This window comes from Primulina tabacum, chromosome 6, assembly GCF_025594145.1.
Source record: "Primulina tabacum isolate GXHZ01 chromosome 6, ASM2559414v2, whole genome shotgun sequence".
Taxonomy (NCBI): Eukaryota; Viridiplantae; Streptophyta; class Magnoliopsida; order Lamiales; family Gesneriaceae; genus Primulina; species Primulina tabacum.
In genome coordinates this window covers 30,351,471-30,365,375 of record NC_134555.1, presented here as the reverse complement: position 1 = coordinate 30,365,375, position 13,905 = coordinate 30,351,471, and the positions used below count along the sequence as shown (strand labels likewise).

The 13,905-nt window shown below is 36.7% G+C and overlaps 1 long non-coding RNA gene and 1 other non-coding gene across 2 annotated transcripts; one reads left to right on the top strand and one right to left on the bottom strand.

The window, feature by feature from the left end:
- Positions 1 to 2,363: 2,363 nt before the first annotated feature.
- Positions 2,364 to 2,470, top strand: LOC142550392 (small nucleolar RNA R71). The gene has a single exon (XR_012821351.1). It is a non-coding gene; the product is annotated as a small nucleolar RNA R71 (small nucleolar RNA).
- Positions 2,471 to 4,738: 2,268 nt separating this feature from the next.
- LOC142548129 (uncharacterized) lies at positions 4,739 to 6,320 on the bottom strand. The gene is made up of 3 exons (XR_012820908.1): positions 6,083 to 6,320; positions 5,876 to 5,940; positions 4,739 to 5,149 (listed from the first exon to the last, which is right to left on the bottom strand). It is a non-coding gene; the product is annotated as an uncharacterized LOC142548129 (long non-coding RNA).
- Between the last annotated feature and the right edge of the window lie 7,585 nt (positions 6,321 to 13,905).

The following is a 13,905-nucleotide window of genomic DNA, read 5'->3' as shown; positions in this document are numbered from 1 at the left end:
GTCTTATCTTGATCCTCCGGTGCTATGACAATTTGATTGTAACCTGAATAACCATCTAGAAAGCAATAATAATGATAGACACCTACTCTATCAAGCATCTGGTCAATAAAGGGAATAGGGAAGTGAACTTTCCTAGTAGTATCATTCAATTTCCTGTAGTCTATACACACTCGCCAACTAGTCACTGGACGAGTTGAAATCAATTCGTTATTCTCATTTCTCACCACAGTTATACCCCCTTCTTAGGCACTACTTGTACTAATGAAACCCAAGAACTGTCAGATATAGCATAAATAACACCAGCATTTAACAATTTTAATACCTCAGCTCTCACAACCTCTTTCATGGCTGGATTAAGCCTCCTCTGATGATCAACATAGGGTGAATAGGATTCCTCCATCAAGATTTTATGCATACAAACAGTAGGGCTAATTCTCTTTATATCAGAAATTGTTCATCCCAAAGCAGTTTAAACTCTCGCAATACTCTCAACAACCTATCCTTCTCATCAATAGTAAGAGTAGAAGATATAATTACTGGATAGGACGAACTCTCGTCTAGGAATGCATAGCACAAGTGACTCGGTAAATCCTTTAATTCAGGGGATGCTTTTGGTACCTCTTTACCTGCCTCTTCAGGTAACTCTTCATGCTGGGTATCAATCTTTTCTTTCGGCCGCACATTGAGAGCAAGTAACTCCTCTCGCACATCCCAGTCATCTTCATCCACTATGGAAGCTGATTCCAATAAGCATCTTTCCAAGGAGTCTTTCGTCAACTTACCTGCACCCACTTGAGATACACATGAATCAATGATATCAATACTATTACAAGTACTTACCTCGTTTGGTCCTCTGATGGTGTTGTAGATGTTGAACACCACTACATCTCCACCTACTCTAAGTGTGAGCTCGCCCTTGTGCACATCAATCAAGGCCTTCCCGGTGGCCAAGAATGGCCTTCCAAAAATAAGTGGTGTCTCCTGGTCTTCCTCCATATCTAAAATGACAAAATCAGCAGGAAATATGAATTTGTCTATCTTTACCAGCACATCCTCTACTATCCCTCGTGGATATGTAAGTGATATGTCCGCTAGCTGCAAAGTAATAGTGCTAGGCTTCACCTCGCCAATCTCCAAGGTCCTGTAAATAGAAAAAGTCATTAAATTAATACTGGCACCTAAATCACATAAAACTCTATTTACTCTAGAACCACCAATAACACAAGAAATAGTAAAACTCCCTGGATCCTTGAGTTTTTGTGGTAGCTTCCTTTGGAGTATGGCACTGCACTCTTCGATCAGCTTCACGGTCTCAAATTCTTGAAGTTTCCTCTTTTTGGACATCACATCCTTGATTAACTTAGCATAATTGGGCATTTGCTCCAATGCATCGGCAAATAGGATGTTAATGTTTATTTTCTTGAATATTTCCAGGAACTTCGAAAATTGATCATCTAACCCTTTCTTCTTGAACCTCTGTGGATATGGAAGATTCACATTTGGTAAGGGCTGCTGTTTATGTACTTTCTCAGGTTCCTCTACTTTGTCATTTTCAACACTTACACCCTTTTCATCATCTTTCTCCACAAGGATCTCTACATTCTCTTCAGCAGGCTCTGGGATTCCAATTTCCTTGCCACTCCTTAGTGTGACAGCTTTGCATTGCTCTCTAGGATTCACCTCTGTATTGCTTGGGAACTGTCCTCTATTCTGATCTTTCAACGTATTGGCTAGTTGCCCAATCTGGGTTTCTAAGGACTTCATCGTGGCACCCATGTTCCCCATGTGTGTCTCCATGCTATCAAGACGAGACTCAGTTCTCGCCATTTTTTTCCCAGACTCAGCCACAAACGTCCCGACTAGATCTTCAAAAGATGGCTTTCCTTCCCCCTTCTGTGTGTTGAACCTCGGTGGAGGATTTAACACGTTCTTGTTGTTTGCATAAGAGAAATTCTCGTGATTCCTCAATCTTGGATGATAAGTATTAGGGGGAGGGTTACCTCGATATCCTCCATAGCCACGATTGTTGTTGATGTACTGAGCTTCCTCCGCAACAGGCTCTTCTTCGGCAGTCACCAGTGCTACATCAGACGTATATTGGCCTGCCTTGTTCATCGCTGCAATCTGTGTGGTTAATGCTGAAACCTGTGCAGTAAGTGATGTGATCGGATCTACGGCATACACTCCAGCAGGTTTCCTTGGTCCAGATCTCTCACTTGGCCACTGATAACTGTTAATGGTCATCTGTTCAAGCAATTCATAAGCCTCATCAGGTGTTTTGGAGAAAATAGTACCTCCGGCGGCTGCATCAACATTCCCTCTAGTTGGCCCATCTAAACCATTGTAAAATAACTCAATCTGCATATCCATGATTCGGACACTTTCTGAGTAATTCTTTGTATCGCTCCCAAGCCTCATATAACAATTCGAGTTCCCTCTGCCTGAAGTTGGTGATCTCTATTTTCAGCTGAGCAGATTTGGCAGGAGGAAAATACTTTGACAGAAACTTCGTAACCAAATCTGCCCATGTAGTAATACTTCCAAGAGGTAGAGATTGGAGCCAACTCCTAGCTTGATCCCTGAGAGAAAACGGAAACAGGCGCAATCGAATAATTTCGACAGAAACACCGTTAATTTTTACCGTGTCCGTAATCTCCAGAAAAGTTCTGAGGTGAAGATGGGGATCTGCGGTGGCTGCTCCTCCAAACTGGTTCTGTTGAACCATGTTGATGAGTACGGGCTTTAGCTCGAAGTTATTATCAGCAATGGTTCCACGAGCTATTCCAGAATAATGAGCGTTGATGACTGGGCGAAAATGTTCTCGGATTGGAACCTCTCTCGAGAGCTCATTCTTATTATCTTTGTTCTCATCCATTGCTTTAATATCCTCCCTTCTTGCTTTCCTTAATCTCCTAGCAGTTCTTTCGATTTCTGGATCAAAAATCAGCAAGTCGGGATTTTGATATCATCGCATGCACTGCAAAACAGAGAATATTATAAACTAACAAGATAAATAAATAAAATAAAATCTAAAATAAAGTCAAGACTACTTAGTAACGATATTAATATGCAATTAAATAGTTTACTCCCCGGCGACGGCGCCAAAAACTTGTTGCGTATTTTCACTACCGCAAGTGTACGATGTCAATTTTTAGTACTGGTTTGAGTACAGATATCGATCCTTCGAGGAGTAATTATATAAAACTGTATATTAATTACCATAATTGACATAGTTCAACTTTATTTAGATAATTCAAATAGATAGTTCATAATCAATTCAAAACAAATAATGAATCAGAGAATTCTTAGCACGCCGTTGAATTTCAATGAGTAGATCAATCTAGAGATATGATTTCGTCTGGTCTCCCCTATGCTAAATTAAAATTGACTAACATATTATTAAATCGCATCATGTTTACTAACCAAGAACTCGCAATTTCCTATTCCCTTTTTCAAGTGATAAATAGAACTGTATTATCTGTTACTTATTTTAATATGTCTATTCAAATCACGTAACACGTAATAAATACAAACATGGTTCTCTTATGGATTCGTCAGAGTTATACGTCTTTTGCATGTTATAAACGTCTAACGATGTGATTTTCATTGTCCTAATTTCAATCCCCTCTCTCGAGTGTTAGATCTTAATTATTTGATCAATCGAATTATGGCCAATAATTCAAAAGCATTAATGTCAAGAAATCACAAATAAACACGATGAATTAATTCAATGAAAATTCAAAACGTCAATAACATAGGTTCAACCAAGACTATGTCAATCTCTAGAAAATAAAATTAGTTCATACTCGAATTTAAATCAATACAGAACCTGTTTGTAATCATTAAAAACGTAAAAGTAAATAACTGAATTAGAAATGTGTTGGGGAAAGATGAAAGCGCGTTTTCGTGTCCGGATTCAGCGTCTTCTATCTCCGTTCTTCGCGTTCCGTCTTCCGTGCTCTGACTTTTTCTATCTTTTTTTCGAGTGATATGTCGGCTATCCTTCCCAAAAAATTAGAACCCCTTTTCAAAGTCCACGACTGACCTATTTAATTATGAACATCTCGCCGCGCGCATATGAGCGACCAAGACTCGCGCATATGCACGGGTCCTTCTGTGTGTTGGCTATCTTCTTGCGCCCACATGCGCGCCATTGCTCCGCGCATATGCGCGGGTCTTGCTGCCTTCAGTCCTGGACCATTGCTCGCAATTTTCTTCTAAGCGTCATTTTCGTTCCTTTTCACGCCCACGTAATAGCCTCGCCTAGATTCCTGCAAGCACACCAAAAATAACAATACCGCATAATTTTGCCTAAGAAAACTAACAATCTATATGCATTATGAGGACAATTTAAGTGCGAAAATTGCACTTATCAGATGCCTACTTATCGTGGACGCTTTTATGCAATTGCAATAACTTAAATCCTATTTTAAGTTAAATATGCAGTTGAAATTAGTCCTAATTTTTGTTTACATTATTTTTGTTATTAGGAAAATAAAAAGATATTGGTTTTAATATATTTCATTAATAAACAATTGGCGGGCATTAGGTGAAGCTAAATATAATTTATTCTCTAATTAGAACTTATCGTCGATATGCATGTGATTCAAAATACATAATGAATTTAAGGGGAGATCATTAAGCTTGATCATTATTTAACACCAACATAGTGTACACGCCATCCATTATTTATCCATTAGTTTTTTCATGTTAACAAGAGTAAAATAGAAAAGGGTCATAGCAAGCCTAAAGTTTTATTATAAAACGGTAATTATCTTTAAGAAAAAAGTCATACCAAGCCTAAAGTTTTATTATAAAACGGTAATTATCTTTAGCTACTCAATATTTCTATATATATTTATTTATAAAACTCCATGACCGAGAATGGGAGAACACAACAAACTGTTCGAGATTCTTTGAATCCTGCTTGCTTTGCCAATGCATGAAATTCATTTTCTTTTCTCTCCTTCCCACCTGGACTATATGCTAGCATAACCATGTCAGATTGTAAATTACAAGTAAAATCTTCTCCTGGAGTCTCTTAAAGGATACACTCCACAACGATGATTTTTCCGTTATTTGGAAGTGCTTCATGGCATCTCTTCAGTATTTTTAAGCATTGTGTATCACTCCAGTCGCGAAGAACCCTCTGTAGATATGATTTAAAAAAAAGATTTGAATCGGCTTAAAAAAAATAATCATAAAAATATTATTACAAAGTTGTAAGAAACAATTGAGAATAAAAAAATTATGAAAGAGCAATCTTTCTTTAGAAAAACAGGTGGAAAATTAATGCAAACAACAATTTAATTATGTGTATTGAATAAAATATACATTTCTTATTATGTCCCTGTATTCCCACATTGAAAAGAAAAAAAAAATTTAAAAGAGCTTGAGATGTTTACAATGAACTTATGTAATAATATCAGTTAAGTATTTCGTAAGACAAATGTTAATTTTGCAGTCAGACTTCCACATACATGACCCATGTGTGACATTTATTATTATTATTATTATGTGTAAACAAAATGGTGAAAATAGGGTAAGTTGGCTGCCAATAAATAATATATATATTTATGTGTGTGTGTGTGTGTGTGTGTGACATTTATTATTATTATTATTATTATTATTATGGCAGAACAATTTAGAAGGCTAACAAAATGGTGATAACAGGGGAAGTTGGCTGCCAATAAAAAATATATATATACATACATATATATACATATACACACACTCACATGCACACATATATTATATGATGAAAACAATTAAGAAGGCTAACAAAATGGTGAAAATATGAGAAGTTGGCTGCCAATAAATAATATATATATACACACGCACACACACATGTATTATATGATGAAAACAATTTCACCTTCATGATAATGGCATCGCCTTTCGGAACACTAACGAACATGTCTCCACCCATGTGCTCCATGCCTGATCAATACAAAAAGGTCGGCCAATTTTAAATTTCACGTAAACAATAATATTAAATTAAAAAGTGACCTTCAAACACAAATATTTCAATGGAACCGCTTTAAAATAAATTACAAAGAACCAACACAAATATTTCACATACTTGCAAAAGATGGTGCACTTGAATAACATGGGGCAAATAAAAATTAATGGCCTTTATAGTTGGATGCTTGGATAGGATCATGTGCAGGGAATCACCGATTCCACCTCCAACATCGACCAAAGTCCTCAAACCCTTGAATCCCTCATACGTATCTGCAATATTTTTCATTATAATTGTCGAAAAATTGGACATTGCTGTATTAAAAACCTTGTTAAATCTAGGTTCTGTGCCGTGATACTTGAATGTGCTCATTTTATATACTTTTTCACAAGAAACTCCCCCCCCTCGAGAATTGTATCTTTCAGGTGGTACCTAATGATTAATTACACACGCACACATAGAGTGTGTGTAGAGGTTGATATGTAGTCGATTCTTGCCAAGTCTCCAACTGAACTCTATCTTGGTTCATGATCAACAAAAAGGCTAGAGAAACTCCATCATCATTCTTGGTGTAGAACCTATGTAAAGACCCGTATTTCGTAATCATAATTTTGCGGAGTTATTAAAATTTTTCTAGATAAATAATTATCGTATCCCATTTAATTAAAATAAACATGTAACTAATTTTTAACTTTAAATTAACGGCGGAAGCAAATAACATTTTCAACCAACAATTTAAAAATAATTTAACGTAAACATCAACTTAAAAATAGTCCAACGTATTAAAAGTGAGTTTGGATAATAGAAGGTGCATAAATTAAATCATGAGGTCCTCGGGTTTACTACTGCTGTCCCAAGATCACTCACTGGTCTCCGCCCGCGGTCTCGACCTCGTCAATACCTACAACAATCAAGTCTATTGAGTCTAAAGACTCAACATGTATATATCGTGAATAACAAGTAAATATATCATAACATCGCATGCAACGTAAAAATAATGTATCGTAACGCGCATGGTGAAAATCGTATCGTGAATAATTATAACTACGTGCATATCTAAAAATCATACGTAAAAGCTTTGCTCAATAGAGCTCTGTCATAACATATCATAATTTTCTGGTAGAGATAATGTTTCTAAGCAAGTGGCCCATAACATAGCGTAAGCGCCTGATCAGACTAAACCACAGTATGCTGGGCGGTAGAGATCAATCACAGCCCTTGGACTGGATGTCAGTACCCATACATAATCATAAACCGGTCGTAAGTCACCGGGCGGAGAGGTCCTCGGTTGTTCCTACCGACTTCCAAACCCATAAGCATAAGGTGGCCACAAGACATATCGCATATGTAGAACCCGTAAATCAGTCTACGTATAAGCCATGCATAATTCTAGATTTTTAAATTTAATTGACTTCATTGCATGATTATTTTAAATGCATTTCTTTGAAGTTAATTATTTTATTATTTCAGTTCAGTAGTTTGATTTTTAGCATTTCAGTTATTTCAGTGAGGCCGGACCGGAGTTGGAGTTTTGAGATAGAATTTAAGATTCGAGAAATATTTCCAGAAGTTAATTTAGCTAGCAACTAAGTTCATTTAAGTTAGAAAGGGAGATTTGAGGATTTAATTTAATTATTTGAGGTGATTAAGAAATGAACTCATTTAAGTTATTTAATTAAGGGGTTAGCTCACAAAATTATTTAAAGGATTAGTAAATTTTTTAAGGGTTATTAATTCACTAGATAATTATTTTTCCCTTCCTTTTATTTAGTGAATTTCGGCCACCCCCTTAGACTATTAAACAATTCATTTGCCTTGCCACCTTTGACCCTTTCTTGTATTTAATTAGGAAGATAATTCTTTGATCTTTCTAGCACCATTTAATGATCTAATTAGCATTATCCTATCCTAGTCTAGCATGTAAAAATTGGCCACTACCTCTAGAAACATCCACCAACTCATTTGATATCAAACTAGAATTCAAAATTTAAAATGAGAAGACTTGGTCTTGGATCTTTCCTTATATCTTGCACCTATCCCCCTCACTCCCATAACCACTTATCTCCCCTCCTCACCACCAAAATACCTCACTATTCAGATCCATTTTCAGTGTAGAAAAGTCGTGAGTTCATAGCCTTAGAGTAGAGAGAAAAATCGAGAGTAAAGAAAACAAGAGAAGCGCTCCACCTCCTCCGTGCCGCGTCGTCGCCGTTTCGTTCGTTTTCTTTCGAAACGAAACCAGGGATGTCTAGATTTCTTTCAAACCTCAATCAAGTCATATTATCATTTATTTTTCAGTACATGATCATGTTTATTCAAGCAAAAATCGAGATCCATGTCAAAACTTTTGAAAACAACACATGCAGAATTTTTGATATTCCTTGGCAAGCTTCACGTTTTTCTTGGTTTGTGAGTTTCAGGTGATTGGTTCGACTCCAGGCTCCCAATGAGACTTATATACATGTAATAGGATGCATTAGGACCACATTTGTCCATTGGTTTTAGCCCATGCTCGCTAGAAAGCAAGAAATGACAGCAACACCATTTGTGTCCCTTTTTGAGTTCGAAAATTCAGTTTGGTTGTCAAGGAGGAAGGATCTGAACTTGGCTGCCCCAAGGGCTTATAGCCATGGTTGGATCACTTCCATAGCATGTCTAAGACGTGACTAAGTCGCCCTTTTGGTGGCTTGGTCCATGGCTCATCGGTTTTTAAATAATCAACAAGAACAGCCCCTTTCCCCATTCGGCTTCTTCATTGGTTCAGCATACGGTTTCGGTTTTGGTTGCTTGGTATGGATCTTGGTTGGCCTATGGCCCATAGCCACGGTTCATACCATGCTCCTATATGTCTAGATCGTGCCATGGTCAATCAAATGGCCACTGGAATGACGCAAGACATCGATCTAAGCAAAACACTACACACGCATGCACGTTGGTTCTCGGTTGGAGTTTCGGTTGAGTTTTGGTGTGACGCGGATTGTGGCTGGCCAAGGGCCCTTAGCCATGGTTCAAATCACTCCTTGGGATGTTGGTAAGAGTGTCTGGTCGGTGGTTCACGCCCTAGTGGCCGTTAGTCTGGAAAACAACACAAGTTACACGATTGTACAGTTGCTGGAAAATTACAGCAAGTTGCTGTGTCGGTTCGGCGGCTCGTTTGAGTTCTCGGTTGGCTTTTAGCCTATGGCCTTCGACTGGACGATGCCCCTTTGAGTTGGGAAGGTCATGTTTTTGACCGTTTGTGATTCGGTTCATTTTTGAGGTCGTACGAGAATTTACGGTGCGATGTGCCAAATTGACTCTCGAAAGAGCGTTACGTGTTTTGGCCTCCATTCCACCTAGATTTCGACCCTATCATTTTAGGAGCATCATTTTATGATTTTTCAGAGTATTTTAATCATGACTATACGTCGGTTTGGTGTCGGTTCACGTTGGTTCGGAGTCATGACTAAATACAAAGTCATTAGGCGTCATAGTCGCATCTTTTGAACGTAAATTGCATAGTTGGTCAAGTTTAAGCTATTGCATATTTTTCATAGCACAGTTAGGTTGCAGCGAGCCTGGGGAAGATCCAATCCAATCCAGTTGGTAAAATTACGGGACATTTTCATTATTTCAGTTAATTATTTTACGTGCATTAAATAGAAAATGATTATTTTTGAGATTTATGCGATATGGCTTGTGGTTCATTCACTATGTGGGAGTGTTATTTTATACGGTCGCCAGTGACCGATCAGTTCAGTATGGTACCACCCGGTCGCCAGTGACCGGCCAGCTCAGTTCAGTTTCAGCCTCCCCAGTAGCCAGTTACCGATCAGTTCAGCTTAGTGCAGTGGCCACAGATGTAAAACATAACTCAACAGAAAATTCTATCAGTTATTTCAGTACAGGCTCCAAGGAGCAAACATTTTTTTCTGTGATTATCAGTTCAGTTATGCACGTATTATAATTGCTCAGTACAGATTATTTTCAGCATGCCCCAGGACAGGATATGTTATCTCATGCATATTTTAATTCAGATTTTTACTCGTTACCTGCGATCCATGCATGCTTAGTCTTTAGGCTTACTAGACTTGATTGTTGTAGGTACTGATGAGGCCAGGGCCGAGGGCGGGGACCAGTGAGCCAGCTTGGGTCGGCAGTAGTGGCACCCGAGGACCTCAGTGCAGCAGTTGTTATTTTATTCCGCAAACAATTTTTATCAGTCGTTGGATAATTTTTAAATTGTTATTGTCGGCAAAACTTTATTTTCTTCCGCTGCTATTATTTTAAACATTGAACTTGATTCATCAGTCGATTTTATGAATGAGGCCATTTAATTTTTTTAAAAAGAAAATTTTTAAATTTTCCGCAAATTTTCAAGCAAGAAGTTCTAGGGCCTTTACAGCATATATCTCAAAAATAAACATTTTATATTTTTATGCACGTAATATAATTATAACCTTATTTTTACCGGATGAGTTGGATCGTTCCCAGGCTTGCTGCGACTTACTACTAATATGTGACACATGAAATAAATCTTAACTTGACAAAATCTTAAAAATAGAACAAAAAACGAGACGATTCGGACCAACAACTTGATTTTTAACCATGGCTTCGTACCAACCCAAACCAACATTAAAACGACGTTTAACCATGATTAAAAATACCCCAAGCATACTGAAAAATATGCATAATAACTGTAAAACACGAAAATGGGTGAAAGGAATACAAAAACATAAAACACTCTTTCGAGAGTCATTTTGGCACCTTTCACTGTAAATTCTCGTACGACCTCTAAACTCGACCGAATCATGAACGGCAAAAAACATGACTTTCCTAACTCATTGAGGTACTGTCCAGTCCAAGGCCATGGGCTAAAAGCCAGCCAAGAACTCAAACCAACCTCATGAACCGAACAGCAAGTTGCTGTCAAATTACTGCAGGAGCAGCTTGTGTATTTGAGGGGAAATTCTGAAATATAATGACCAAGGGCTTGAACCACCACCCAAAGACTCTTACCAACATCCTAAGGCATGGCTTGGACCATGGCTAAGGGCTAGAAGCCAACCACAAACAAAACCACACCCCAAAACCGAAACACACTCACACAGGAAATGGAAAGACCGAAATATGCACTTGTGTTGTTGTTTAAAAATTTTGAGGGAACCATGAACCAAACCTTGAAAAGACACATTGGTCACGTCCTAGACCTGGTAAGTGAGGGTTATAACCATGGCTACAGTCCCTAGGACAGCCAAGATTAGAACACACACCTTAACCACCCAAATGACCAAAATCGTGACTCATTATTGCACCTAAGGGAAAGTTGCTGTCATTCTTTCGTTCTTGAGTGTATGGACTGAACCACATGAACCAAAAACCCCCTAACATACTCCAAATCATGCCTATAATCAGCCTTGGGAGCCTGGAACCGAAACAACTCCTGAAATCACAAGAAACATCTCAAACAAAAACATAAGCCAATTCCGAGGACCTGTGCAGATTTTTCGAAAATGTTGCTGCCATAATTTCGTTTTGCCTCATGAATCTTTAACATATAATGTTTAAAAATATTTATAGGACTTGATTGAAGAGCAAAGAAATAACATATACATGCCTGGAAGTTGTTTTGAATAAAACAAATCAAAACGACAATACGATGTGACGGAATCGGAGTTGGCTTTTCCTTCTTGTTTCTGCTGTTGTTCTCTCGAATTCAGCAGCTTGTTCTTTCTGATATTTCGAATGTAGGGGTGTGGTTGATGTTAGGGATGAAGGTGTATGATATAGGAGGTGTTAAAGGGGTCTTGAAGTGCATTTAGTGGAGAGTTACAAGTGCAAGAAGCTGAATGGGATTGAATTGATTTCCCTTCACCCCTTGCTGCCGAAGGATTCTTCATTATTTTCCTTATTATTGCTTCTATTCTTACACGACTATGGCAGCTGGTTTCTCTTGATATTTTCGAGCATATAGGTGTAGGATATGTAGGTGATGAAGATGAATGTTATAAGTAGTGTTAAATGGGTCATAACATGCATTAAGGTTGGAGGTTACAACTCAAGAAGTGGAATGGTTTGAAATGTTTTCTTATTCCTTGCTAGCCTATTCTTTTCCCTCATTTTTGTTGCATATACACGTTGGTATGCTAGGTAGTAAGATGAGGATGAATGTGGTGTGCTATAATATTTGAATTACCATTACTTGTTGAATTAAGAGGGTAAATGAATACACCATGAAGTGTAATTAGGAGTGGTTTAAATGGGGTGTTACTAACTTTTGAATTATTTTAAATGTTGGACTCAAAATTATTATTGCTAATTTGCATGGTATTTTTTTGTTTAAATCTTGTATTTTAATTGCTTAAAGTTTAGCGCTCTCATTATATATTTTAGTGAATTTACACATTAAATTTGGGTTAGATTATTGCATGGCATTCATGACCTCAAATTTAAATATTCAAATGCTATGATTAATTTCTTGACTATATTATACCTAGATTAATTTATCCCCACTTGTTTACAAATTTTAATTTAAGCTTTAATTAAATATTAACCTAAAGTACTTATTTAATAACTTAGCTCTAATTAATTAACAAATTCTAAAACATTCTTTTTCTTTAAATTAAATTATTCCTTGACTTAATTTAAATTTAGGAATATTTTTCCTATTATTAATCTTATATTTAATCTCCAAACTCCGGTCCGGCCTCGCGTATTTATCCTGAAAAGATAAAATTAAACATCTATTTTTTTTAAATAAATAATCATGACTCAATAAATTTAAAAGAATGAATTTAAACTCTCATGCATAAAAATCATTTTAATTTAAATAACAGTAATTATGAATGGCTTATACGTAGTCTGATTTTCGGGACGTTACAATCTACCCCCCTTAAATTGAATTTCGTCCTCGAAATTCGCTTATCCTTGATAATCAAAAAGTTTATATTCTTAATTCTATTATCCCAGCAATCCACGCTACCATTGCGCTACTCTGATAAAAATTAAGTCCTAGGCTGTCTTTACGTTTCTTCAATCCTAATTAGATTGCCTACCAAAAATCTCATTTGCGAATCGCAACTTAAAATGACTTATGGTAACTTAGCTTTACTATACTATGACCTCGAATTCTGAATTTTCTCATCGTTCCCAATATTAGAATTGGTGGTTCAAACTTATCATGTCTTACCTTCCATATACTATACCCGTAATGTTCAACGACCTATTACATTAGCATTTACGCAGTTCAACTTAAAGACTCTTAGCACCAAAGGTTACTGATCAACTTCTATTCTCGGTGATACACTTAAAAGTTAAATCTTATCTCAGCTCCATAACAAAATTAGTCTAAGATCCTTGAATCGAATCTTTATCTTACAGCCCAAACTTATATAACTTAACTATTTACGAGTATACCCCAAATATAAAATTGTTGCAAATCTTAAACCTCAAATAACGTTAATCCATAAAACCCAATTATACAACATCGACCTTCTACCAATATTTTAAAGCCCTTCAAGTCTCAATTATATGCTTAAACCATTTTCTTTCAAATTACAATATAGTTGAGGCCTAAGACTCTGGACTTTCCTCATTGAAAAAAATGTCATTCTTAAGTATCATCAATACTTAATTAAGTCTAGTGTATAAAACTTAATAAGTTATCTCATGTTAGCGACAAACTTACTCTAATAATTCAACTTTGCTCATATCACCCATAGAGTTCTAAAATTCCCATATCAAGATTTCGGATTTCTTACTCAATTAAAATCTTAATGTTAGTTCATTGGTACTCTATGTTGAACGCCTCTAATTCTCTTTTTGTTTTTATTTCACCCAAAACTTATGTATGAACACCTATCTTATAAATTTTGAAATTCAAGCTTATGCAACCCAAATAATATTAGATAGTATAACTCCATCCCACATATCCGCTTAGTCCCAAATTTCTTAATGACTTTCAA